A 16,539-nucleotide genomic window follows, 5' to 3' on the forward strand; every position below is an offset into this window, starting at 1 on the left:
GCATTTCTGCTTTCATGACTTTTATGTTTAATGAGCTGGGGGTGATTCCTCCAAAATTTCCTTTTGTCCACACATTTCAATTGTAAAATGTAATTACAAAAATGTAATGCCTGCAGCACTTGATATTCCCAGGTGGTCTCCCATCCAAGTACTAACCAAGCCCAACATTGCTTAGCTTCTGAGATCAGACTTATTCAAGGTGGTGTGGCCGCAGGCGATTGCATTTCTGCTTTCATGACTTTTATGTTTAGTGAGCTGGGGGTGATTCCTCCAAAATTTCCTTTTGTCCCCCACACATTTCAATTGTAAAATGTAATTACAAAAATGTAATGCTTGCAGCACTTGATATTCCCAGGTGGTCTCCCATCCAAGTACTAACCAAGCCCAACATTGCTTAGCTTCTGAGATCAGGCTTATTCAAGGTGGTGTGGCCGCAGGCGATTGCATTTCTGCTTTCATGACTTTTATGTTTAGTGAGCTGGTGGTGATTCCTCCAAAATTTCCTTTTGTCCTCCACACATTTCAATTGTAAAATGTAATGCCTGCAGCACTTGATATTCCCAGGTGGTCTCCCATCCAAGTACTAACCAAGCCCAACATTGCTTAGCTTCTGAGATCAGGCTTATTCAAGGTGGTGTGGCCGCAGGCGATTGCATTTCTGCTTTAATGACTTTTATGTTTAGTGAGCTGGGGGTGATTCCTCCAAAATTTCCTTTTGTCCTCCACACATTTCAATTGTAAAATGTAATGCCTGCAGCACTTGATATTCCCAGGTGGTCTCCCATCCAAGTACTAACCAAGCCCAACATTGCTTAGCTTCTGAGATCAGACGAGATCAGGCTTATTCAAGGTGGTGTGGCCGCAGGCGATTGCATTTCTGCTTTCATGACTTTTATGTTTAGTGAGCTGGAGGTGATTCCTCCAAAATTTCCTTTTGTCCTCCACACATTTCAATTGTAAAATGTAATGCCTGCAGCACTTGATATTCCCAGGTGGTCTCCCATCCAAGTACTAACCAAGCCCAACATTGCTTAGCTTCTGAGATCAGACGAGATCAGGCTTATTCAAGGTGGTGTGGCCGCATGCGATTGCATTTCTGCTTTCATGACTTTTATGTTTAGTGAGCTGGGGGTGATTCCTCCAAAATTTCCTTTTGTCCTCCACACATTTGAATTGTAAAATGTAATTACAAAAATGTAATGCCTGCAGCACTTGATATTCCCAGGTGGTCTCCCATCCAAGTACTAACCAAGCCCAACATTGCTTAGATTCTGAGATCAGACTTATTCAAGGTGGTGTGGCCGCAGGCGATTGCATTTCTGCTTTCATGACTTTTATGTTTAGTGAGCTGGGGGTGATTCCTCCAAAATTTCCTTTTGTCCTCCACACATTTCAATTGTAAAATGTAATTACAAAAATGTAATGCCTGCAGCACTTGATATTCCCAGGTGGTCTCCCATCCAAGTACTAACCAAGCCCAACATTGCTTAGCTTCTGAGATCAGGCTTATTCAAGGTGGTGTGGCCGCAGGCGATTGCGTTTCTGCTTTCATGACTTTTATGTTTAGTGAGCTGGGGGTGATTCCTCCAAAATTTCCTTTTGTCCTCCACACATTTCAATTGTAAAATGTAATGCCTGCAGCACTTGATATTCCCAGGTGGTCTCCCATCCAAGTACTAACCAAGCCCAACATTGCTTAGCTTCTGAGATCAGACGAGAGCAGGCTTATTCAAGGTGGTGTGGCCGCAGGCGATTGCATTTCTGCTTTCATGACTTTTATGTTTAGTGAGCTGGGGGTGATTCCTCCAAAATTTCCTTTTGTCCTCCACACATTTCAATTGTAAAATGTAATGCCTGCAGCACTTGATATTCCCAGGTGGTCTCCCATCCAAGTACTAACCAAGCCCAACATTGCTTAGCTTCTGAGATCAGGCTTATTCAAGGTGGTGTGGCCGCAGGCAATTGCGTTTCTGCTTTAATGACTTTTATGTTTAGTGAGCTGGGGGTGATTCCTCCAAAATTTCCTTTTGTCCTCCACACATTTCAATTGTAAAATGTAATGCCTGCAGCACTTGATATTCCCAGGTGGTCTCCCATCCAAGTACTAACCAAGCCCAACATTGCTTAGCTTCTGAGATCAGACGAGATCAGGCTTATTCAAGGTGGTGTGGCCGCAGGCGATTGCATTTCTGCTTTCATGACTTTTATGTTTAGTGAGCTGGAGGTGATTCCTCCAAAATTTCCTTTTGTCCTCCACACATTTCAATTGTAAAATGTAATGCCTGCAGCACTTGATATTCCCAGGTGGTCTCCCATCCAAGTACTAACCAAGCCCAACATTGCTTAGCTTCTGAGATCAGACGAGATCAGGCTTATTCAAGGTGGTGTGGCCGCAGGCGATTGCATTTCTGCTTTCATGACTTTTATGTTTAGTGAGCTGGGGGTGATTCCTCCCAAATTTCCTTTTGTCCTCCACACATTTCAATTGTAAAATGTAATTACAAAAATGTAATGCCTGCAGCACTTGATTTTCCCAGGTGGTCTCCCATCCAAGTACTAACCAAGCCCAACATTGCTTAGCTTCTGAGATCAGGCGTATTCAAGGTGGTGTGGCCGCAGGCGATTGCATTTCTGCTTTCATGACTTTTATGTTTAGTGAGCTGGGGGTGATTCCTCCAAAATTTCCTTTTGTCCTCCACACATTTCAATTGTAAAATGTAATTACAAAAATGTAATGCCTGCAGCACTTGATATTCCCAGGTGGTCTCCCATCCAAGTACTAACCAAGCCCAACATTGCTTAGCTTCTGAGATCAGGCTTATTCAAGGTGGTGTGGCCGCAGGCAATTGCATTTCTGCTTTCATGACTTTTATGTTTAGTGAGCTGGGGGTGATTCCTCCAAAATTTCCTTTTGTCCTCCACACATTTCAATTGTAAAATGTAATGCCTGCAGCACTTGATATTCCCAGGTGGTCTCCCATCCAAGTACTAACCAAGCCCAACATTGCTTAGCTTCTGAGATCAGGCTTATTCAAGGTGGTGTGGCCGCAGGCAATTGCATTTCTGCTTTAATGACTTTTATGTTTAGTGAGCTGGGGGTGATTCCTCCAAAATTTCCTTTTGTCCTCCACACATTTCAATTGTAAAATGTAATGCCTGCAGCACTTGATATTCCCAGGTGGTCTCCCATCCAAGTACTAACCAAGCCCAACATTGCTTAGCTTCTGAGATCAGGCTTATTCAAGGTGGTGTGGCCGCAGGCGATTGCATTTCTGCTTTCATGACTTTTATGTTTAGGGAGCTGGGGGTGATTCCTCCAAAATTTCCTTTTGTCCTCCACACATTTCAATTGTAAAATGTAATTACAAAAATGTAATGCCTGCAGCACTTGATATTCCCAGGTGGTCTCCCATCCAAGTACTAACCAAGCCCAACATTGCTTAGCTTCTGAGATCAGACGAGATCAGGCGAGATCAGGCTTATTCAAGGTGGTGTGGCTGCAGGCGATTGCATTTCTGCTTTCATGACTTTTATGTTTAGTGAGCTGGGGGTGATTCCTCCAAAATTTCCTTTTGTCCTCCACACATTTCAATTGTAAAATGTAATTACAAAAATGTAATGCCTGCAGCACTTGATATTCCCAGGTGGTCTCCCATCCAAGTACTAACCAAGCCCAACATTGCTTAGCTTCTGAGATCAGGCTTATTCAAGGTGGTGTGGCCGCAGGCGATTGCATTTCTGCTTTCATGACTTTTATGTTTAGGGAGCTGGGGGTGATTCCTCCAAAATTTCCTTTTGTCCTCCACACATTTCAATTGTAAAATGTAATTACAAAAATGTAATGCCTGCAGCACTTGATATTCCCAGGTGGTCTCCCATCCAAGTACTAACCAAGCCCAACATTGCTTAGCTTCTGAGATCAGGCTTATTCAAGGTGGCGTGGCCGCAGGCGATTGCATTTCTGCTTTCATGACTTTTATGTTTAGGGAGCTGGGGGTGATTCCTCCAAAATTTCCTTTTGTCCTCCACACATTTCAATTGTAAAATGTAATTACAAAAATGTAATGCCTGCAGCACTTGATATTCCCAGGTGGTCTCCCATCCAAGTACTAACCAAGCCCAACATTGCTTAGCTTCTGAGATCAGGCTTATTCAAGGTGGTGTGGCCGCAGGCGATTGCATTTCTGCTTTCATGACTTTTATGTTTAGGGAGCTGGGGGTGATTCCTCCAAAATTTCCCTTTGGCCTCCACACATTTCAATTACAAAAATGTAATGCCTGCAGCACTTGATATTCCCAGGTGGTCTCCCATCCAAGTACTAACCAAGCCCAACATTGCTTAGCTTCTGAGATCAGGCTTATTCAAGGTGGTGTGGCCGCAGGCGATTGCATTTCTGATTTCATGACTTTTATGTTTAGTGAGCTGGGGGTGATTCCTCCAAAATTTCCTTTTGTCCTCCACACATTTCAATTGTAAAATGTAATTACAAAAATGTAATGCCTGCAGCACTTGATATTCCCAGGTGGTCTCCCATCCAAGTACTAACCAAGCCCAACATTGCTTAGCTTCTGAGATCAGGCTTATTCAAGGTGGTGTGGCCGCAGGCGATTGCATTTCTGCTTTCATGACTTTTATGTTTAGGGAGCTGGGGGTGATTCCTCCAAAATTTCCTTTTGTCCTCCACACATTTCAATTGTAAAATGTAATGCTTGCAGCACTTGATATTCCCAGGTGGTCTCCCATCCAAGTACTAACCAAGCCCAACATTGCTTAGCTTCTGAGATCAGACGAGATCAGGCTTATTCAAGGTGGTGTGGCCGCAGGCGATTGCATTTCTGCTTTCATGACTTTTATGTTTAGTGAGCTGGGGGTGATTCCTCCAAAATTTCCTTTTGACCTCCACACATTTCAATTGTAAAATGTAATTACAAAAATGTAATGCCTGCAGCACTTGATATTCCCAGGTGGTCTCCCATCCAAGTACTAACCAAGCCCAACATTGCTTAGCTTCTGAGATCAGACGAGATCAGGCTTATTCAAGGTGGTGTGGCCGCAGGCGATTGCATTTCTGCTTTCATGACTTTTATGTTTAGTGAGCTGGGGGTGATTCCTCCAAAATTTCCTTTTGTCCTCCACACATTTCAATTGTAAAATGTAATTACAAAAATGTAATGCCTGCAGCACTTGATATTCCCAGGTGGTCTCCCATCCAAGTACTAACCAAGCCCAACATTGCTTAGCTTCTGAGATCAGGCTTATTCAAGGTGGTGTGGCCGCAGGCGATTGCATTTCTGCTTTCATGACTTTTATGTTTAGTGAGCTGGGGGTGATTCCTCCAAAATTTCATTTTGTCCTCCACACATTTCAATTGTAAAATGTAATTACAAAAATGTAATGCCTGCAGCACTTGATATTCCCAGGTGGTCTCCCATCCAAGTACTAACCAAGCCCAACATTGCTTAGCTTCTGAGATCAGACGAGATCAGGCTTATTCAAGGTGGTGTGGCCGCAGGCGATTGCATTTCTGCTTTCATGACTTTTATGTTTAGTGAGCTGGGGGTGAGTCCTCCAAAATTTCCTTTTGTCCACCACACATTTCAATTGTAAAATGTAATGCCTGCAGCACTTGATATTCCCAGGTGGTCTCCCATCCAAGTACTAACCAAGCCCAACATTGCTTAGCTTCTGAGATCAGATGAGATCAGGCTTATTCAAGGTGGTGTGGCCGCAGGCGATTGCATTCCTGCTTTCATGACTTTTATGTTTAGTGAGCTGGGGGTGATTCCTCCAAAATTTCCTTTTGTCCTCCACACATTTCAATTGTAAAATGTAATTACAAAAATGTAATGCCTGCAGCACTTGATATTCCCAGGTGGTCTCCCATCCAAGTACTAACCAAGCCCAACATTGCTTAGCTTCTGAGATCAGACGAGATCAGGCTTATTCAAGGTGGTATTGCCGCAGGCGATTGCATTTCTGCTTTCATGACTTTTATGTTTAGTGAGCTGGGGGTGATTCCTCCCAAATTTCCTTTTGTCCTCCACACATTTCAATTGTAAAATGTAATTACAAAAATGTAATGCCTGCAGCACTTGATATTCCCAGGTGGTCTCCCATCCAAGTACGAACCAAGCCCAACATTGCTTTACTTCTGAGATCAGGCTTATTCAAGGTGGTGTGGCCGCAGGCGATTGCATTTCTGCTTTCATGACTTTTATGTTTAGTGAGCTGGGGGTGATTCCTCCAAAATTTCCTTTTGTCCTCCACACATTTCAATTGTAAAATGTAATTACAAAAATGTAATGCCTGCAGCACTTGATATTCCCAGGTGGTGTCCCATCCAAGTACTAACCAAGCACAACATTGCTTAGCTTCTGAGATCAGGCTTATTCAAGGTGGTGTGGCCGCAGGCGATTGCATTTCTGCTTTCATGACTTTTATGTTTAGTGAGCTGGGGGTGATTCCTCCAAAATTTCCTTTTGTCCTCCACACATTTCAATTGTAAAATGTAATTACAAAAATGTAATGCCTGCAGCACTTGATATTCCCAGGTGGTCTCCCATCCAAGTACTAACCAAGCCCAACATTGCTTAGCTTCTGAGATCAGGCTTATTCAAGGTGGTGTGGCCGCAGGCGATTGCATTTCTGCTTTCATGACTTTTATGTTTAGTGAGCTGGGGGTGATTCCTCCAAAATTTCCTTTTGTCCTCCACACATTTCAATTGTAAAATGTAATTACAAAAATGTAATGCCTGCAGCACTTGATATTCCCAGGTGGTCTCCCATCCAAGTACTAACCAAGCCCAACATTGCTTAGCTTCTGAGATCAGACGAGATCAGGCTTATTCAAGGTGGTGTGGCCGCAGGCGATTGCATTTCTGCTTTCATGACTTTTATGTTTAGTGAGCTGGGGGTGATTCCTCCAAAATTTCCTTTTGTCCTCCACACATTTCAATTGTAAAATGTAATGCCTGCAGCACTTGATATTCCCAGGTGGTCTCCCATCCAAGTACTAACCAAGCCCAACATTGCTTAGCTTCTGAGATCAGACGAGATCAGGCTTATTCAAGGTGGTGTGGCCGCAGGCGATTGCATTTCTGCTTTCATGACTTTTATGTTTAGTGAGCTGGGGGTGATTCCTCCAAAATTTCCTTTTGTCCTCCACACATTTCAATTGTAAAATGTAATTACAAAAATGTAATGCCTGCAGCACTTGATATTCCCAGGTGGTCTCCCATCCAAGTACTAACCAAGCCCAACATTGCTTAGCTTCTGAGATCAGGCTTATTCAAGGTGGTGTGGCCGCAGGCGATTGCCTTTCTGCTTTCATGACTTTTATGTTTAGGGAGCTGGGGGTGATTCCTCCAAAATTTCCTTTTGTCGTCCACACATTTCAATTGTAAAATGGAATGACAAAAATGTAATGCCTGCAGCACTTGATATTCCCAGGTGGTCTCCCATCCAAGTACTAACCAAGCCCAACATTGCTTAGCTTCTGAGACCAGGCTTATTCAAGGTGGTGTGGCCGCAGGCGATTGCATTTCTGCTTTCATGACTTTTATGTTTAGGGAGCTGGGGGTGATTCCTCCAAAATTTCCCTTTGGCCTCCACACATTTCAATTGTAAAATGTAATGCCTGCAGCACTTGATATTCCCAGGTGGTCTCCCATCCAAGTACTAACCAAGCCCAACATTGCTTAGCTTCTGAGATCAGATGAGATCAGGCTTATTCAAGGTGGTGTGGCCGCAGGCGATAGCATTTCTGCTTTCATGACTTTTATGTTTAGTGAGCTGGGGGTTATTCCTCCAAAATTTCCTTTTGTCAACACATTTCAATTGTAAAATGTTATTACAAAAATGTAATGCCTGCAGCACTTGATATTCCCAGGTGGTCTCCCATCCAAGTACTAACCAAGCCCAACATTGCTTAGCTTCTGAGATCAGACGAGATCAGGCTTATTCAAGGTGGTGTGGCCGCAGGCGATTGCTTTATGCTTTCATGACTTTTATGTTTAGTGAGCTGGGGGTGATTCCTCCAAAATTTCCTTTTGTCCTCCACACATTTCAATTGTAAAATGTAATTACAAAAATGTAATGCCTGCAGCACTTGATATTCCCAGGTGGTCTCCCATCCAAGTACTAACCAAGCCCAACATTGCTTAGCTTCTGAGATCAGGCTTATTCAAGGTGGTGTGGCCGCAGGCGATTGCATTTCTGCTTTCATGACTTTTATGTTTAGTGAGCTGGGGGTGATTCCTCCAAAATTTCCTTTTGTCCTCCACACATTTCAATTGTAAAATGTAATTACAAAAATGTAATGCCTGCAGCACTTGATATTCCCAGGTGGTCTCCCATCCAAGTACTAACCAAGCCCAACATTGCTTAGCTTCTGAGATCAGGCTTATTCAAGGTGGTGTGGCCGCAGGCGATTGCATTTCTGCTTTCATGACTTTTATGTTTAGGGAGCTGGGGGTGATTCCTCCAAAATTTCCTTTTGTCCTCCACACATTTCAATTGTAAAATGTAATTACAAAAATGTAATGCCTGCAGCACTTGATATTCCCAGGTGGTCTCCCATCCAAGTACTAACCAAGCCCAACACTGCTTAGCTTCTGAGATCAGACGAGATCAGGCTTATTCAAGGTGTTGTGGCCGCAGGCGATTGCATTTCTGCTTTCATGACTTTTATGTTTAGGGAGCTGGGGGTGATTCCTCCAAAATTTCCTTTTGTCCTCCACACATTTCAATTGTAAAATGTAATTACAAAAATGTAATGCCTGCAGCACTTGATATTCCCAGGTGGTCTCCCATCCAAGTACTAACCAAGCCCAACATTGCTTAGCTTCTGAGATCAGACGAGATCAGGCTTATTCAAGGTGGTGTGGCCGCAGGCGATTGCATTTCTGCTTTCATGACTTTTATGTTTAGTGAGCTGGGGGTGATTCCTCCAAAATTTCCTTTTGGCCTCCATACATTTCAATTGTAAAATGTAATTACAAAAATGTAATGCCTGCAGCACTTGATATTCCCAGGTGGTCTCCCATCCAAGTACTAACCAAGCCCAACATTGCTTAGCTTCTGAGATCAGACGAGATCAGGCTTATTCAAGGTGGTGTGGCCGCAGGCGATTGCATTTCTGCTTTCATGACTTTTATGTTTAGTGAGCTGGGGGTGATTCCTCCAAAATTTCCTTTTGGCCTCCACACATTTCAATTGTAAAATGTAATTACAAAAATGTAATGCCTGCAGCACTTGATATTCCCAGGTGGTCTCCCATCCAAGTACTAACCAAGCCCAACATTGCTTAGCTTCTGAGATCAGACGAGATCAGGCTTATTCAAGGTGGTGTGGCCGCAGGCGATTGCATTTCTGCTTTCATGACTTTTATGTTTAGGGAGCTGGGGGTGATTCCTCCAAAATTTCCTTTTGTCCTCCACACATTTCAATTGTAAAATGTAATGCCTGCAGCACTTGATATTCCCAGATGGTCTTCCATCCAAGTACTAACCAAGCCCAACATTGCTTAGCTTCTGAGATCAGGCTTATTCAAGGTGGTGTGGCCACAGGCGATTGCATTTCTGCTTTCATGACTTTTATGTTTAGTGAGCTGGGGGTGATTCCTCCAAAATTTCCTTTTGTCCTCCACACATTTCAATTGTAAAATTTAATTACAAAAATGTAATGCCTGCAGCACTTGATATTCCCAGGTGTTCTCCCATCCAAGTACTAACCAAGTCCAACATTGCTTAGCTTCTGAGATCAGGCTTATTCAAGGTGGTGTGGCCGCAGGCGATTGCATTTCTGCTTTCATGACTTTTATGTTTAGTGAGCTGGGGGTGATTCCTCCAAAATTTCCTTTTGTCCTCCACACATTTCAATTGTAAAATGTAATTACAAAAATGTAATGCCTGCAGCACTTGATATTCCCAGGTGGTCTCCCATCCAAGTACTAACCAAGCCCAACATTGCTTAGCTTCTGAGATCAGGCTTATTCAAGGTGGTGTGGCCGCAGGTGATTGCATGTCTGCTTTCATGACTTTTATGTTTAGTGAGCTGGGGGTGATTCCTCCAAAATTTCCTTTTGTCCTCCACACATTTCAATTGTAAAATGTAATTACAAAAATGTAATGCCTGCAGCACTTGATATTCCCAGGTGGTCTCCCATCCAAGTACTAACCAAGCCCAACATTGCTTAGCTTCTGAGATCATGCTTATTCAAGGTGGTGTGGCCGCAGGCGATTGCATTTCTGCTTTCATGACTTTTATGTTTAGTGAGCTGGGGGTGATTCCTCCAAAATTTCCTTTTGTCCTCCACACATTTCAATTGTAAAATGTAATTACAAAAATGTAATGCCTGCAGCACTTGATATTCCCAGGTGGTCTCCCATCCAAGTACTAACCAAGCCCAACATTGCTTAGCTTCTGAGATCAGGCGAGATCAGGCTTATTCAAGGTGGTGTGGCCGCAGGCGATTGCGTTTTTGCTTTCATGACTTTTATGTTTAGTGAGCTGGGGGTGATTCCTCCAAAATTTCCTTTTGTCCTCCACACATTTCAATTGTAAAATGTAATGCCTGCAGCACTTGATATTCCCAGATGGTCTCCCATCCAAGTACTAACCAAGCCCAACATTGCTTAGCTTCTGAGATCAGGCTTATTCAAGGTGGTGTGGCCACAGGCGATTGCATTTCTGCTTTCATGACTTTTATGTTTAGTGAGCTGGGGGTGATTCCTCCAAAATTTCCTTTTGTCCTCCACACATTTCAATTGTAAAATTTAATTACAAAAATGTAATGCCTGCAGCACTTGATATTCCCAGGTGTTCTCCCATCCAAGTACTAACCAAGTCCAACATTGCTTAGCTTCTGAGATCAGGCTTATTCAAGGTGGTGTGGCCGCAGGCGATTGCATTTCTGCTTTCATGACTTTTATGTTTAGTGAGCTGGGGGTGATTCCTCCAAAATTTCCTTTTGTCCTCCACACATTTCAATTGTAAAATGTAATTACAAAAATGTAATGCCTGCAGTACTTGTTATTCCCAGGTGGTCTCCCATCCAAGTACTAACCAAGCCCAACATTGCTTAGCTTCTGAGATCAGACTTATTCAAGGTGGTGTGGCCGCAGGCGATTGCATTTCTGCTTTCATGACTTTTATGTTTAGTGAGCTGGGGGTGATTCCTCCAAAATTTCCTTTTGTCCTCCACACATTTCAATTGTAAAATGTAATTACAAAAATGTAATGCCTGCAGCACTTGTTATTCCCATGTGGTCTCCCATCCAAGTACTAACCAAGCCCAACATTGCTTAGCTTCTGAGATCAGACGAGATCAGGCATATTCAAGGTGGTGTGGCCGCAGGCGATTGCATTTCTGCTTTCATGACTTTTATGTTTAGTGAGCTGGGGGTGATTCCTCCAAAATCTCCTTTTGTCCTCCACACATTTCAATGGTAAAATGTAATTACAAAAATGTAATGCCTGCAGCACTTGATATTCCCAGGTGGTCTCCCATCCAAGTACTAACCAAGCCCAACATTGCTTAGCTTCTGAGATCAGGCTTATTCAAGGTGGTGTGGCCGCAGGTGATTGCATGTCTGCTTTCATGACTTTTATGTTTAGTGAGCTGGGGGTGATTCCTCCAAAATTTCCTTTTGTCCTCCACACATTTCAATTGTAAAATGTAATTACAAAAATGTAATGCCTGCAGCACTTGATATTCCCAGGTGGTCTCCCATCCAAGTACTAACCAAGCCCAACATTGCTTAGCTTCTGAGATCATGCTTATTCAAGGTGGTGTGGCCGCAGGCGATTGCATTTCTGCTTTCATGACTTTTATGTTTAGTGAGCTGGGGGTGATTCCTCCAAAATTTCCTTTTGTCCTCCACACATTTCAATTGTAAAATGTAATTACAAAAATGTAATGCCTGCAGCACTTGATATTCCCAGGTGGTCTCCCATCCAAGTACTAACCAAGCCCAACATTGCTTAGCTTCTGAGATCAGGCGAGATCAGGCTTATTCAAGGTGGTGTGGCCGCAGGCGATTGCGTTTTTGCTTTCATGACTTTTATGTTTAGTGAGCTGGGGGTGATTCCTCCAAAATTTCCTTTTGTCCTCCACACATTTCAATTGTAAAATGTAATGCCTGCAGCACTTGATATTCCCAGGTGGTCTCCCATCCAAGTACTAACCAAGCCCAACATTGCTTAGCTTCTGAGATCAGACGAGATCAGGCTTATTCAAGGTGGTGTGGCCGCAGGCGACTGCATTTCTGCTTTCATGACTTTTATGTTTAGTGAGCTGGGGGTGATTCCTCCAAAATTTCCTTTTGTCCTCGACACATTTCAATTGTAAAATGTAATTACAAAAATGTAATGCCTGCAGCACTTGATATTCCCAGGTGGTCTCCCATCCAAGTACTAACCAAGCCCAACATTGCTTAGCTTCTGAGATCAGATGAGATCAGGCTTATTCAAGGTGGTGTGGCCGCAGGCGATTGCATTTCTGCTTTCATGACTTTTATGTTTAGTGAGCTGGGGGTGATTCCTCCAAAATTTCCTTTTGTCCTCCACACATTTCAATTGTAAAATGTAATTACAAAAATGTAATGCCTGCAGCACTTGATATTCCCAGGTGGTCTCCCATCCAAGTACTAACCAAGCCCAACATTGCTTAGCTTCTGAGATCAGACGAGATCAGGCTTATTCAAGGTGGTGTGGCCGCAGGCGATTGCATTTCTGCTTTCATGACTTTTATGTTTAGTGAGCTGGGGGTGATTCCTCCAAAATTTCCTTTTGTCCACACATTTCAATTGTAAAATGTAATTACAAAAATGTAATGCCTGCAGCACTTGATATTCCCAGGTGGTCTCCCATCCAAGTACTAACCAAGCCCAACATTGCTTAGCTTCTGAGGTCAGGCTTATTCAAGGTGGTGTGGCCGCAGGCGATTGCATTTCTGCTTTCATGACTTTTATGTTTAGTGAGCTGGGGGTGATTCCTCCAAAATTTCCTTTTGTCCTCCACACATTTCAATTGTAAAATGTAATTACAAAAATGTAATGCCTGCAGCACTTGATATTCCCAGGTGGTCTCCCATCCAAGTACTAACCAAGCCCAACATTGCTTAGCTTCTGAGATCAGGCTTATTCAAGGTGGTGTGGCCGCAGGCGATTGCATTTCTGCTTTCATGACTTTTATGTTTAGTGAGCTGGGGGTGATTCCTCCAAAATTTCATTTTGTCCTCCACACATTTCAATTGTAAAATGTAATTACAAAAATGTAATGCCTGCAGCACTTGATATTCCCAGGTGGTCTCCCATCCAAGTACTAACCAAGCCCAACATTGCTTAGCTTCTGAGATCAGACGAGATCAGGCTTATTCAAGGTGGTGTGGCCACAGGCGATTGTATTTCTGCTTTCATGACTTTTATGTTTAGTGAGCTGGGGGTGATTCCTCCAAAATTTCCTTTTGTCCTCCACACATTTCAATTGTAAAATGTAATTACAAAAATGTAATGCCTGCAGCACTTGATATTCCCAGGTGGTCTCCCATCCAAGTACTAACCAAGCCCAAAATTGCTTAGCTTCTGAGGTCAGGCTTATTCAAGGTGGTGTGGCCGCAGGCGATTGCATTTCTGCTTTCATGACTTTTATGTTTAGTGAGCTGGGGGTGATTCCTCCAAAATTTCCTTTTGTCCTCCACACATTTCAATTGTAAAATGTAATGCCTGCAGCACTTGATATTCCCAGGTGGTCTCCCATCCAAGTACTAACCAAGCCCAACATTGCTTAGCTTCTGAGATCAGACGAGATCAGGCTTATTCAAGGTGGTGTGGCCGCAGGCGATTGCATTTCTGCTTTCATGACTTTTATGTTTAGTGAGCTGGGGGTGATTCCTCCAAAATTTCCTTTTGTCCTCCACACATTTCAATTGTAAAATGTAATTACAAAAATGTAATGCCTGCAGCACTTGATATTCCCAGGTGGTCTCCCATCCAAGTACTAACCAAGCCCAACACTGCTTAGCTTCTGAGATCAGACGAGAACAGGCTTATTCAAGGTGGTGTGGCCGCAGGCGATTGCATTTCTGCTTTCATGACTTTTATGTTTAGTGAGCTGGGGGTGATTCCTCCAAAATTTCCTTTTGTCCTCCACACATTTCAATTGTAAAATGTAATGCCTGCAGCACTTGATATTCCCAGGTGGTCTCCCATCCAAGTACTAACCAAGCCCAACATTGCTTAGCTTCTGAGATCAGACGAGATCAGGCTTATTCAAGGTGGTGTGGCCGCAGGCGATTGCATTTCTGCTTTCATGACTTTTATGTTTAGTGAGCTGGGGGTGATTCCTCCAAAATTTCCTTTTGTCCTCCACACATTTCAATTGTAAAATGTAATTACAAAAATGTAATGCCTGCAGCACTTGATATTCCCAGGTGGTCTCCCATCCAAGTACTAACCAAGCCCAACATTGCTTAGCTTCTGAGATCAGGCTTATTCAAGGTGGTGTGGCCGCAGGCGATTGCATTTCTGCTTTCATGACTTTTATGTTTAGTGAGCTGGGGGTGATTCCTCCAAAATTTCCTTTTGTCCTCCACACATTTCAATTGTAAAATGTAATGCCTGCAGCACTTGATATTCCCAGGTGGTCTCCCATCCAAGTACTAACCAAGCCCAACATTGCTTAGCTTCTGAGATCAGACAAGATCAGGCTTATTCAAGGTGGTGTGGCCGCAGGCGATTGCATTTCTGCTTTCATGACTTTTATGTTTAGTGAGCTGGGGGTGATTCCTCCAAAATTTCCTTTTGTCCTCCACACATTTCAATTGTAAAATGTAATTACAAAAATGTAATGCCTGCAGCACTTGATATTCCCAGGTGGTCTCCCATCCAAGTACTAACCAAGCCCAACATTGCTTAGCTTCTGAGATCAGGCTTATTCAAGGTGGTGTGGCCGCAGGCGATTGCATTTCTGCTTTCATGACTTTTATGTTTAGTGAGCTGGGGGTGATTCCTCCAAAATTTCCTTTTGTCCTCCACACATTTCAATTGTAAAATGTAATGCCTGCAGCACTTGATATTCCCAGGTGGTCTCCCATCCAAGTACTAACCAAGCCCAACATTGCTTAGCTTCTGAGAGCAAACGAGATCAGGCTTATTCAAGGTGGTGTGGCCGCAGGCGATTGCATTTCTGCTTTCATGACTTTTATGTTTAGTGAGCTGGGGGTGATTCCTCCAAAATTTCCTTTTGTCCTCCACACATTTCAATTGTAAAATGTAATTACAAAAATGTAATGCCTGCAGCACTTGATATTCCCAGGTGGTCTCCCATCCAAGTACTAACCAAGCCCAACATTGCTTAGCTTCTGAGATCAGACGAGATCAGGCTTATTCAAGATGGTGTGGCCGCAGGCGATTGCATTTCTGCTTTCATGATTTTTATGTTTAGTGAGCTGGGGGTGATTCCTCCAAAATTTCCTTTTGTCCTCCACACATTTCAATTGTAAAATGTAATTACAAAAATGTAATGCCTGCAGCACTTGATATTCCCAGGTGTTCTCCCATCCAAGTACTAACCAAGCCGAACACTGCTTAGCTTCTGAGATCAGACGAGATCAGGCTTATTCAAGGTGGTGTGGCCGCAGGCGATTGCAGTTCTGCTTTCATGACTTTTATGTTTAGGGAGCTGGGGGTGATTCCTCCAAAATTTCCTTTTGTCCTCCACACATTTCAATTGTGAAATGTAATGCCTGCAGCACTTGATATTCCCAGGTGGTCTCCCATCCAAGTACTAACCAAGCCCAACATTGCTTAGCTTCTGAGATCAGACAAGATCAGGCTTATTCAAGGTGGTGTGGCCGCAGGCGATTGCATTTCTGCTTTCATGACTTTTATGTTTAGTGAGCTGGGGGTGATTCCTCCAAAATTTCCTTTTGTCCTCCACACATTTCAATTGTAAAATGTAATTACAAAAATGTAATGCCTGCAGCACTTGATATTCCCAGGTGGTCTCCCATCCAAGTACTAACCAAGCCCAACATTGCTTAGCTTCTGAGATCAGGCTTATTCAAGGTGGTGTGGCCGCAGGCGATTGCATTTCTGCTTTCATGACTTTTATGTTTAGTGAGCTGGGGGTGATTCCTCCAAAATTTCCTTTTGTCCTCCACACATTTCAATTGTAAAATGTAATGCCTGCAGCACTTGATATTCCCAGGTGGTCTCCCATCCAAGTACTAACCAAGCCCAACATTGCTTAGCTTCTGAGATCAGACGAGATAAGGCTTATTCAAGGTGGTGTGGCCGCAGGCGATTGCATTTCTGCTTTCATGACTTTTATGTTTAGGGAGCTGGGGGTGATTCCTCCAAAATTTCCTTTTGTCCTCCACACATTTCAATTGTAAAATGTAATGCCTGCAGCACTTGATATTCCCAGGTGGTCTCCCATCCAAGTACTAACCAAGCCCAACATTGCTTAGCTTCTGAGATCAGACGAGATCAGGCTTATTCAAGGTGGTGTGGCCGCAGGCGATTGCATTTCTGCTT

The 16,539-nt window shown here is 43.3% G+C and overlaps 34 non-coding genes and 40 pseudogenes across 34 annotated transcripts; all 74 read right to left on the minus strand.

Moving 5' to 3' along the window:
* Nucleotides 1-107: 107 nt before the first annotated feature.
* On the minus strand, nt 108-216 carry LOC131715799 (5S ribosomal RNA; annotated as a pseudogene).
* Nucleotides 217-330: 114 nt separating this feature from the next.
* Nucleotides 331-439, minus strand: LOC131715883 (5S ribosomal RNA; annotated as a pseudogene).
* Nucleotides 440-539: 100 nt separating this feature from the next.
* On the minus strand, nt 540-648 carry LOC131715150 (5S ribosomal RNA; annotated as a pseudogene).
* Nucleotides 649-748: 100 nt separating this feature from the next.
* LOC131719153 (5S ribosomal RNA) lies at nt 749-867 on the minus strand. The gene has a single exon (XR_009318049.1). It is a non-coding gene; the product is annotated as a 5S ribosomal RNA (ribosomal RNA).
* A 100-nt stretch (nt 868-967) lies between these two features.
* On the minus strand, nt 968-1,086 carry LOC131711293 (5S ribosomal RNA). Its single transcript, XR_009313176.1, has one exon. It is a non-coding gene; the product is annotated as a 5S ribosomal RNA (ribosomal RNA).
* A 114-nt stretch (nt 1,087-1,200) lies between these two features.
* On the minus strand, nt 1,201-1,309 carry LOC131715391 (5S ribosomal RNA; annotated as a pseudogene).
* A 114-nt stretch (nt 1,310-1,423) lies between these two features.
* On the minus strand, nt 1,424-1,532 carry LOC131715151 (5S ribosomal RNA; annotated as a pseudogene).
* A 100-nt stretch (nt 1,533-1,632) lies between these two features.
* On the minus strand, nt 1,633-1,751 carry LOC131712666 (5S ribosomal RNA). The gene has a single exon (XR_009314557.1). It is a non-coding gene; the product is annotated as a 5S ribosomal RNA (ribosomal RNA).
* Nucleotides 1,752-1,851: 100 nt separating this feature from the next.
* On the minus strand, nt 1,852-1,960 carry LOC131715152 (5S ribosomal RNA; annotated as a pseudogene).
* A 100-nt stretch (nt 1,961-2,060) lies between these two features.
* LOC131719154 (5S ribosomal RNA) lies at nt 2,061-2,179 on the minus strand. The gene has a single exon (XR_009318050.1). It is a non-coding gene; the product is annotated as a 5S ribosomal RNA (ribosomal RNA).
* Nucleotides 2,180-2,279: 100 nt separating this feature from the next.
* LOC131719155 (5S ribosomal RNA) lies at nt 2,280-2,398 on the minus strand. Its single transcript, XR_009318051.1, has one exon. It is a non-coding gene; the product is annotated as a 5S ribosomal RNA (ribosomal RNA).
* Nucleotides 2,399-2,512: 114 nt separating this feature from the next.
* On the minus strand, nt 2,513-2,621 carry LOC131714096 (5S ribosomal RNA; annotated as a pseudogene).
* Nucleotides 2,622-2,735: 114 nt separating this feature from the next.
* LOC131715154 (5S ribosomal RNA) lies at nt 2,736-2,844 on the minus strand (annotated as a pseudogene).
* Nucleotides 2,845-2,944: 100 nt separating this feature from the next.
* On the minus strand, nt 2,945-3,053 carry LOC131715155 (5S ribosomal RNA; annotated as a pseudogene).
* Nucleotides 3,054-3,153: 100 nt separating this feature from the next.
* Nucleotides 3,154-3,262, minus strand: LOC131715156 (5S ribosomal RNA; annotated as a pseudogene).
* A 114-nt stretch (nt 3,263-3,376) lies between these two features.
* On the minus strand, nt 3,377-3,505 carry LOC131713444 (5S ribosomal RNA; annotated as a pseudogene).
* Nucleotides 3,506-3,619: 114 nt separating this feature from the next.
* LOC131715157 (5S ribosomal RNA) lies at nt 3,620-3,728 on the minus strand (annotated as a pseudogene).
* A 114-nt stretch (nt 3,729-3,842) lies between these two features.
* LOC131715566 (5S ribosomal RNA) lies at nt 3,843-3,951 on the minus strand (annotated as a pseudogene).
* Nucleotides 3,952-4,065: 114 nt separating this feature from the next.
* Nucleotides 4,066-4,174, minus strand: LOC131715158 (5S ribosomal RNA; annotated as a pseudogene).
* Nucleotides 4,175-4,275: 101 nt separating this feature from the next.
* LOC131715159 (5S ribosomal RNA) lies at nt 4,276-4,384 on the minus strand (annotated as a pseudogene).
* A 114-nt stretch (nt 4,385-4,498) lies between these two features.
* LOC131715160 (5S ribosomal RNA) lies at nt 4,499-4,607 on the minus strand (annotated as a pseudogene).
* Nucleotides 4,608-4,707: 100 nt separating this feature from the next.
* On the minus strand, nt 4,708-4,826 carry LOC131711339 (5S ribosomal RNA). Its single transcript, XR_009313223.1, has one exon. It is a non-coding gene; the product is annotated as a 5S ribosomal RNA (ribosomal RNA).
* A 114-nt stretch (nt 4,827-4,940) lies between these two features.
* Nucleotides 4,941-5,059, minus strand: LOC131719156 (5S ribosomal RNA). Its single transcript, XR_009318052.1, has one exon. It is a non-coding gene; the product is annotated as a 5S ribosomal RNA (ribosomal RNA).
* Nucleotides 5,060-5,173: 114 nt separating this feature from the next.
* Nucleotides 5,174-5,282, minus strand: LOC131715161 (5S ribosomal RNA; annotated as a pseudogene).
* A 114-nt stretch (nt 5,283-5,396) lies between these two features.
* Nucleotides 5,397-5,515, minus strand: LOC131719157 (5S ribosomal RNA). The gene has a single exon (XR_009318053.1). It is a non-coding gene; the product is annotated as a 5S ribosomal RNA (ribosomal RNA).
* Nucleotides 5,516-5,615: 100 nt separating this feature from the next.
* On the minus strand, nt 5,616-5,734 carry LOC131717879 (5S ribosomal RNA). Its single transcript, XR_009316772.1, has one exon. It is a non-coding gene; the product is annotated as a 5S ribosomal RNA (ribosomal RNA).
* A 114-nt stretch (nt 5,735-5,848) lies between these two features.
* Nucleotides 5,849-5,967, minus strand: LOC131718827 (5S ribosomal RNA). Its single transcript, XR_009317723.1, has one exon. It is a non-coding gene; the product is annotated as a 5S ribosomal RNA (ribosomal RNA).
* Nucleotides 5,968-6,081: 114 nt separating this feature from the next.
* LOC131716006 (5S ribosomal RNA) lies at nt 6,082-6,190 on the minus strand (annotated as a pseudogene).
* Nucleotides 6,191-6,304: 114 nt separating this feature from the next.
* LOC131716394 (5S ribosomal RNA) lies at nt 6,305-6,413 on the minus strand (annotated as a pseudogene).
* Nucleotides 6,414-6,527: 114 nt separating this feature from the next.
* LOC131715162 (5S ribosomal RNA) lies at nt 6,528-6,636 on the minus strand (annotated as a pseudogene).
* A 114-nt stretch (nt 6,637-6,750) lies between these two features.
* On the minus strand, nt 6,751-6,869 carry LOC131719158 (5S ribosomal RNA). The gene has a single exon (XR_009318054.1). It is a non-coding gene; the product is annotated as a 5S ribosomal RNA (ribosomal RNA).
* Nucleotides 6,870-6,969: 100 nt separating this feature from the next.
* Nucleotides 6,970-7,088, minus strand: LOC131719159 (5S ribosomal RNA). Its single transcript, XR_009318055.1, has one exon. It is a non-coding gene; the product is annotated as a 5S ribosomal RNA (ribosomal RNA).
* A 114-nt stretch (nt 7,089-7,202) lies between these two features.
* Nucleotides 7,203-7,311, minus strand: LOC131715163 (5S ribosomal RNA; annotated as a pseudogene).
* Nucleotides 7,312-7,425: 114 nt separating this feature from the next.
* On the minus strand, nt 7,426-7,534 carry LOC131715615 (5S ribosomal RNA; annotated as a pseudogene).
* Nucleotides 7,535-7,634: 100 nt separating this feature from the next.
* Nucleotides 7,635-7,753, minus strand: LOC131717890 (5S ribosomal RNA). The gene has a single exon (XR_009316783.1). It is a non-coding gene; the product is annotated as a 5S ribosomal RNA (ribosomal RNA).
* A 111-nt stretch (nt 7,754-7,864) lies between these two features.
* On the minus strand, nt 7,865-7,983 carry LOC131719161 (5S ribosomal RNA). The gene has a single exon (XR_009318057.1). It is a non-coding gene; the product is annotated as a 5S ribosomal RNA (ribosomal RNA).
* Nucleotides 7,984-8,096: 113 nt separating this feature from the next.
* LOC131715165 (5S ribosomal RNA) lies at nt 8,097-8,205 on the minus strand (annotated as a pseudogene).
* Nucleotides 8,206-8,319: 114 nt separating this feature from the next.
* LOC131715166 (5S ribosomal RNA) lies at nt 8,320-8,428 on the minus strand (annotated as a pseudogene).
* Nucleotides 8,429-8,542: 114 nt separating this feature from the next.
* LOC131713106 (5S ribosomal RNA) lies at nt 8,543-8,661 on the minus strand. The gene has a single exon (XR_009314994.1). It is a non-coding gene; the product is annotated as a 5S ribosomal RNA (ribosomal RNA).
* A 114-nt stretch (nt 8,662-8,775) lies between these two features.
* LOC131719162 (5S ribosomal RNA) lies at nt 8,776-8,894 on the minus strand. Its single transcript, XR_009318058.1, has one exon. It is a non-coding gene; the product is annotated as a 5S ribosomal RNA (ribosomal RNA).
* A 114-nt stretch (nt 8,895-9,008) lies between these two features.
* On the minus strand, nt 9,009-9,127 carry LOC131719163 (5S ribosomal RNA). The gene has a single exon (XR_009318059.1). It is a non-coding gene; the product is annotated as a 5S ribosomal RNA (ribosomal RNA).
* A 114-nt stretch (nt 9,128-9,241) lies between these two features.
* LOC131719164 (5S ribosomal RNA) lies at nt 9,242-9,360 on the minus strand. The gene has a single exon (XR_009318060.1). It is a non-coding gene; the product is annotated as a 5S ribosomal RNA (ribosomal RNA).
* A 100-nt stretch (nt 9,361-9,460) lies between these two features.
* Nucleotides 9,461-9,569, minus strand: LOC131716167 (5S ribosomal RNA; annotated as a pseudogene).
* Nucleotides 9,570-9,683: 114 nt separating this feature from the next.
* On the minus strand, nt 9,684-9,792 carry LOC131716381 (5S ribosomal RNA; annotated as a pseudogene).
* Nucleotides 9,793-9,906: 114 nt separating this feature from the next.
* Nucleotides 9,907-10,015, minus strand: LOC131715625 (5S ribosomal RNA; annotated as a pseudogene).
* Nucleotides 10,016-10,129: 114 nt separating this feature from the next.
* LOC131716021 (5S ribosomal RNA) lies at nt 10,130-10,238 on the minus strand (annotated as a pseudogene).
* A 114-nt stretch (nt 10,239-10,352) lies between these two features.
* LOC131711631 (5S ribosomal RNA) lies at nt 10,353-10,471 on the minus strand. Its single transcript, XR_009313517.1, has one exon. It is a non-coding gene; the product is annotated as a 5S ribosomal RNA (ribosomal RNA).
* Nucleotides 10,472-10,571: 100 nt separating this feature from the next.
* LOC131715608 (5S ribosomal RNA) lies at nt 10,572-10,680 on the minus strand (annotated as a pseudogene).
* A 114-nt stretch (nt 10,681-10,794) lies between these two features.
* LOC131716383 (5S ribosomal RNA) lies at nt 10,795-10,903 on the minus strand (annotated as a pseudogene).
* A 114-nt stretch (nt 10,904-11,017) lies between these two features.
* Nucleotides 11,018-11,126, minus strand: LOC131716310 (5S ribosomal RNA; annotated as a pseudogene).
* Nucleotides 11,127-11,240: 114 nt separating this feature from the next.
* LOC131718771 (5S ribosomal RNA) lies at nt 11,241-11,359 on the minus strand. The gene has a single exon (XR_009317666.1). It is a non-coding gene; the product is annotated as a 5S ribosomal RNA (ribosomal RNA).
* Nucleotides 11,360-11,473: 114 nt separating this feature from the next.
* On the minus strand, nt 11,474-11,582 carry LOC131715626 (5S ribosomal RNA; annotated as a pseudogene).
* Nucleotides 11,583-11,696: 114 nt separating this feature from the next.
* Nucleotides 11,697-11,805, minus strand: LOC131716022 (5S ribosomal RNA; annotated as a pseudogene).
* A 114-nt stretch (nt 11,806-11,919) lies between these two features.
* LOC131711632 (5S ribosomal RNA) lies at nt 11,920-12,038 on the minus strand. Its single transcript, XR_009313518.1, has one exon. It is a non-coding gene; the product is annotated as a 5S ribosomal RNA (ribosomal RNA).
* Nucleotides 12,039-12,138: 100 nt separating this feature from the next.
* On the minus strand, nt 12,139-12,257 carry LOC131719165 (5S ribosomal RNA). Its single transcript, XR_009318061.1, has one exon. It is a non-coding gene; the product is annotated as a 5S ribosomal RNA (ribosomal RNA).
* A 114-nt stretch (nt 12,258-12,371) lies between these two features.
* LOC131717902 (5S ribosomal RNA) lies at nt 12,372-12,490 on the minus strand. The gene has a single exon (XR_009316795.1). It is a non-coding gene; the product is annotated as a 5S ribosomal RNA (ribosomal RNA).
* A 114-nt stretch (nt 12,491-12,604) lies between these two features.
* Nucleotides 12,605-12,723, minus strand: LOC131719167 (5S ribosomal RNA). The gene has a single exon (XR_009318063.1). It is a non-coding gene; the product is annotated as a 5S ribosomal RNA (ribosomal RNA).
* Nucleotides 12,724-12,834: 111 nt separating this feature from the next.
* LOC131715344 (5S ribosomal RNA) lies at nt 12,835-12,943 on the minus strand (annotated as a pseudogene).
* A 114-nt stretch (nt 12,944-13,057) lies between these two features.
* On the minus strand, nt 13,058-13,166 carry LOC131715167 (5S ribosomal RNA; annotated as a pseudogene).
* Nucleotides 13,167-13,280: 114 nt separating this feature from the next.
* On the minus strand, nt 13,281-13,399 carry LOC131710160 (5S ribosomal RNA). Its single transcript, XR_009312029.1, has one exon. It is a non-coding gene; the product is annotated as a 5S ribosomal RNA (ribosomal RNA).
* Nucleotides 13,400-13,513: 114 nt separating this feature from the next.
* Nucleotides 13,514-13,622, minus strand: LOC131716147 (5S ribosomal RNA; annotated as a pseudogene).
* A 100-nt stretch (nt 13,623-13,722) lies between these two features.
* LOC131719168 (5S ribosomal RNA) lies at nt 13,723-13,841 on the minus strand. The gene has a single exon (XR_009318064.1). It is a non-coding gene; the product is annotated as a 5S ribosomal RNA (ribosomal RNA).
* Nucleotides 13,842-13,955: 114 nt separating this feature from the next.
* LOC131712907 (5S ribosomal RNA) lies at nt 13,956-14,074 on the minus strand. Its single transcript, XR_009314794.1, has one exon. It is a non-coding gene; the product is annotated as a 5S ribosomal RNA (ribosomal RNA).
* Nucleotides 14,075-14,174: 100 nt separating this feature from the next.
* On the minus strand, nt 14,175-14,293 carry LOC131719169 (5S ribosomal RNA). The gene has a single exon (XR_009318065.1). It is a non-coding gene; the product is annotated as a 5S ribosomal RNA (ribosomal RNA).
* A 114-nt stretch (nt 14,294-14,407) lies between these two features.
* LOC131715168 (5S ribosomal RNA) lies at nt 14,408-14,516 on the minus strand (annotated as a pseudogene).
* Nucleotides 14,517-14,616: 100 nt separating this feature from the next.
* LOC131711854 (5S ribosomal RNA) lies at nt 14,617-14,735 on the minus strand. The gene has a single exon (XR_009313743.1). It is a non-coding gene; the product is annotated as a 5S ribosomal RNA (ribosomal RNA).
* A 114-nt stretch (nt 14,736-14,849) lies between these two features.
* Nucleotides 14,850-14,958, minus strand: LOC131715169 (5S ribosomal RNA; annotated as a pseudogene).
* A 100-nt stretch (nt 14,959-15,058) lies between these two features.
* Nucleotides 15,059-15,177, minus strand: LOC131712244 (5S ribosomal RNA). The gene has a single exon (XR_009314137.1). It is a non-coding gene; the product is annotated as a 5S ribosomal RNA (ribosomal RNA).
* Nucleotides 15,178-15,291: 114 nt separating this feature from the next.
* Nucleotides 15,292-15,410, minus strand: LOC131710512 (5S ribosomal RNA). The gene has a single exon (XR_009312384.1). It is a non-coding gene; the product is annotated as a 5S ribosomal RNA (ribosomal RNA).
* A 114-nt stretch (nt 15,411-15,524) lies between these two features.
* Nucleotides 15,525-15,643, minus strand: LOC131714254 (5S ribosomal RNA; annotated as a pseudogene).
* A 100-nt stretch (nt 15,644-15,743) lies between these two features.
* Nucleotides 15,744-15,862, minus strand: LOC131711855 (5S ribosomal RNA). The gene has a single exon (XR_009313744.1). It is a non-coding gene; the product is annotated as a 5S ribosomal RNA (ribosomal RNA).
* Nucleotides 15,863-15,976: 114 nt separating this feature from the next.
* LOC131715170 (5S ribosomal RNA) lies at nt 15,977-16,085 on the minus strand (annotated as a pseudogene).
* A 100-nt stretch (nt 16,086-16,185) lies between these two features.
* LOC131712967 (5S ribosomal RNA) lies at nt 16,186-16,304 on the minus strand. Its single transcript, XR_009314854.1, has one exon. It is a non-coding gene; the product is annotated as a 5S ribosomal RNA (ribosomal RNA).
* Nucleotides 16,305-16,404: 100 nt separating this feature from the next.
* On the minus strand, nt 16,405-16,523 carry LOC131719170 (5S ribosomal RNA). The gene has a single exon (XR_009318066.1). It is a non-coding gene; the product is annotated as a 5S ribosomal RNA (ribosomal RNA).
* Nucleotides 16,524-16,539: the final 16 nt, after the last annotated feature.

Source organism: Acipenser ruthenus, chromosome 44 (assembly GCF_902713425.1).
Source record: "Acipenser ruthenus chromosome 44, fAciRut3.2 maternal haplotype, whole genome shotgun sequence".
Classification (NCBI taxonomy): Eukaryota; Metazoa; Chordata; class Actinopteri; order Acipenseriformes; family Acipenseridae; genus Acipenser; species Acipenser ruthenus.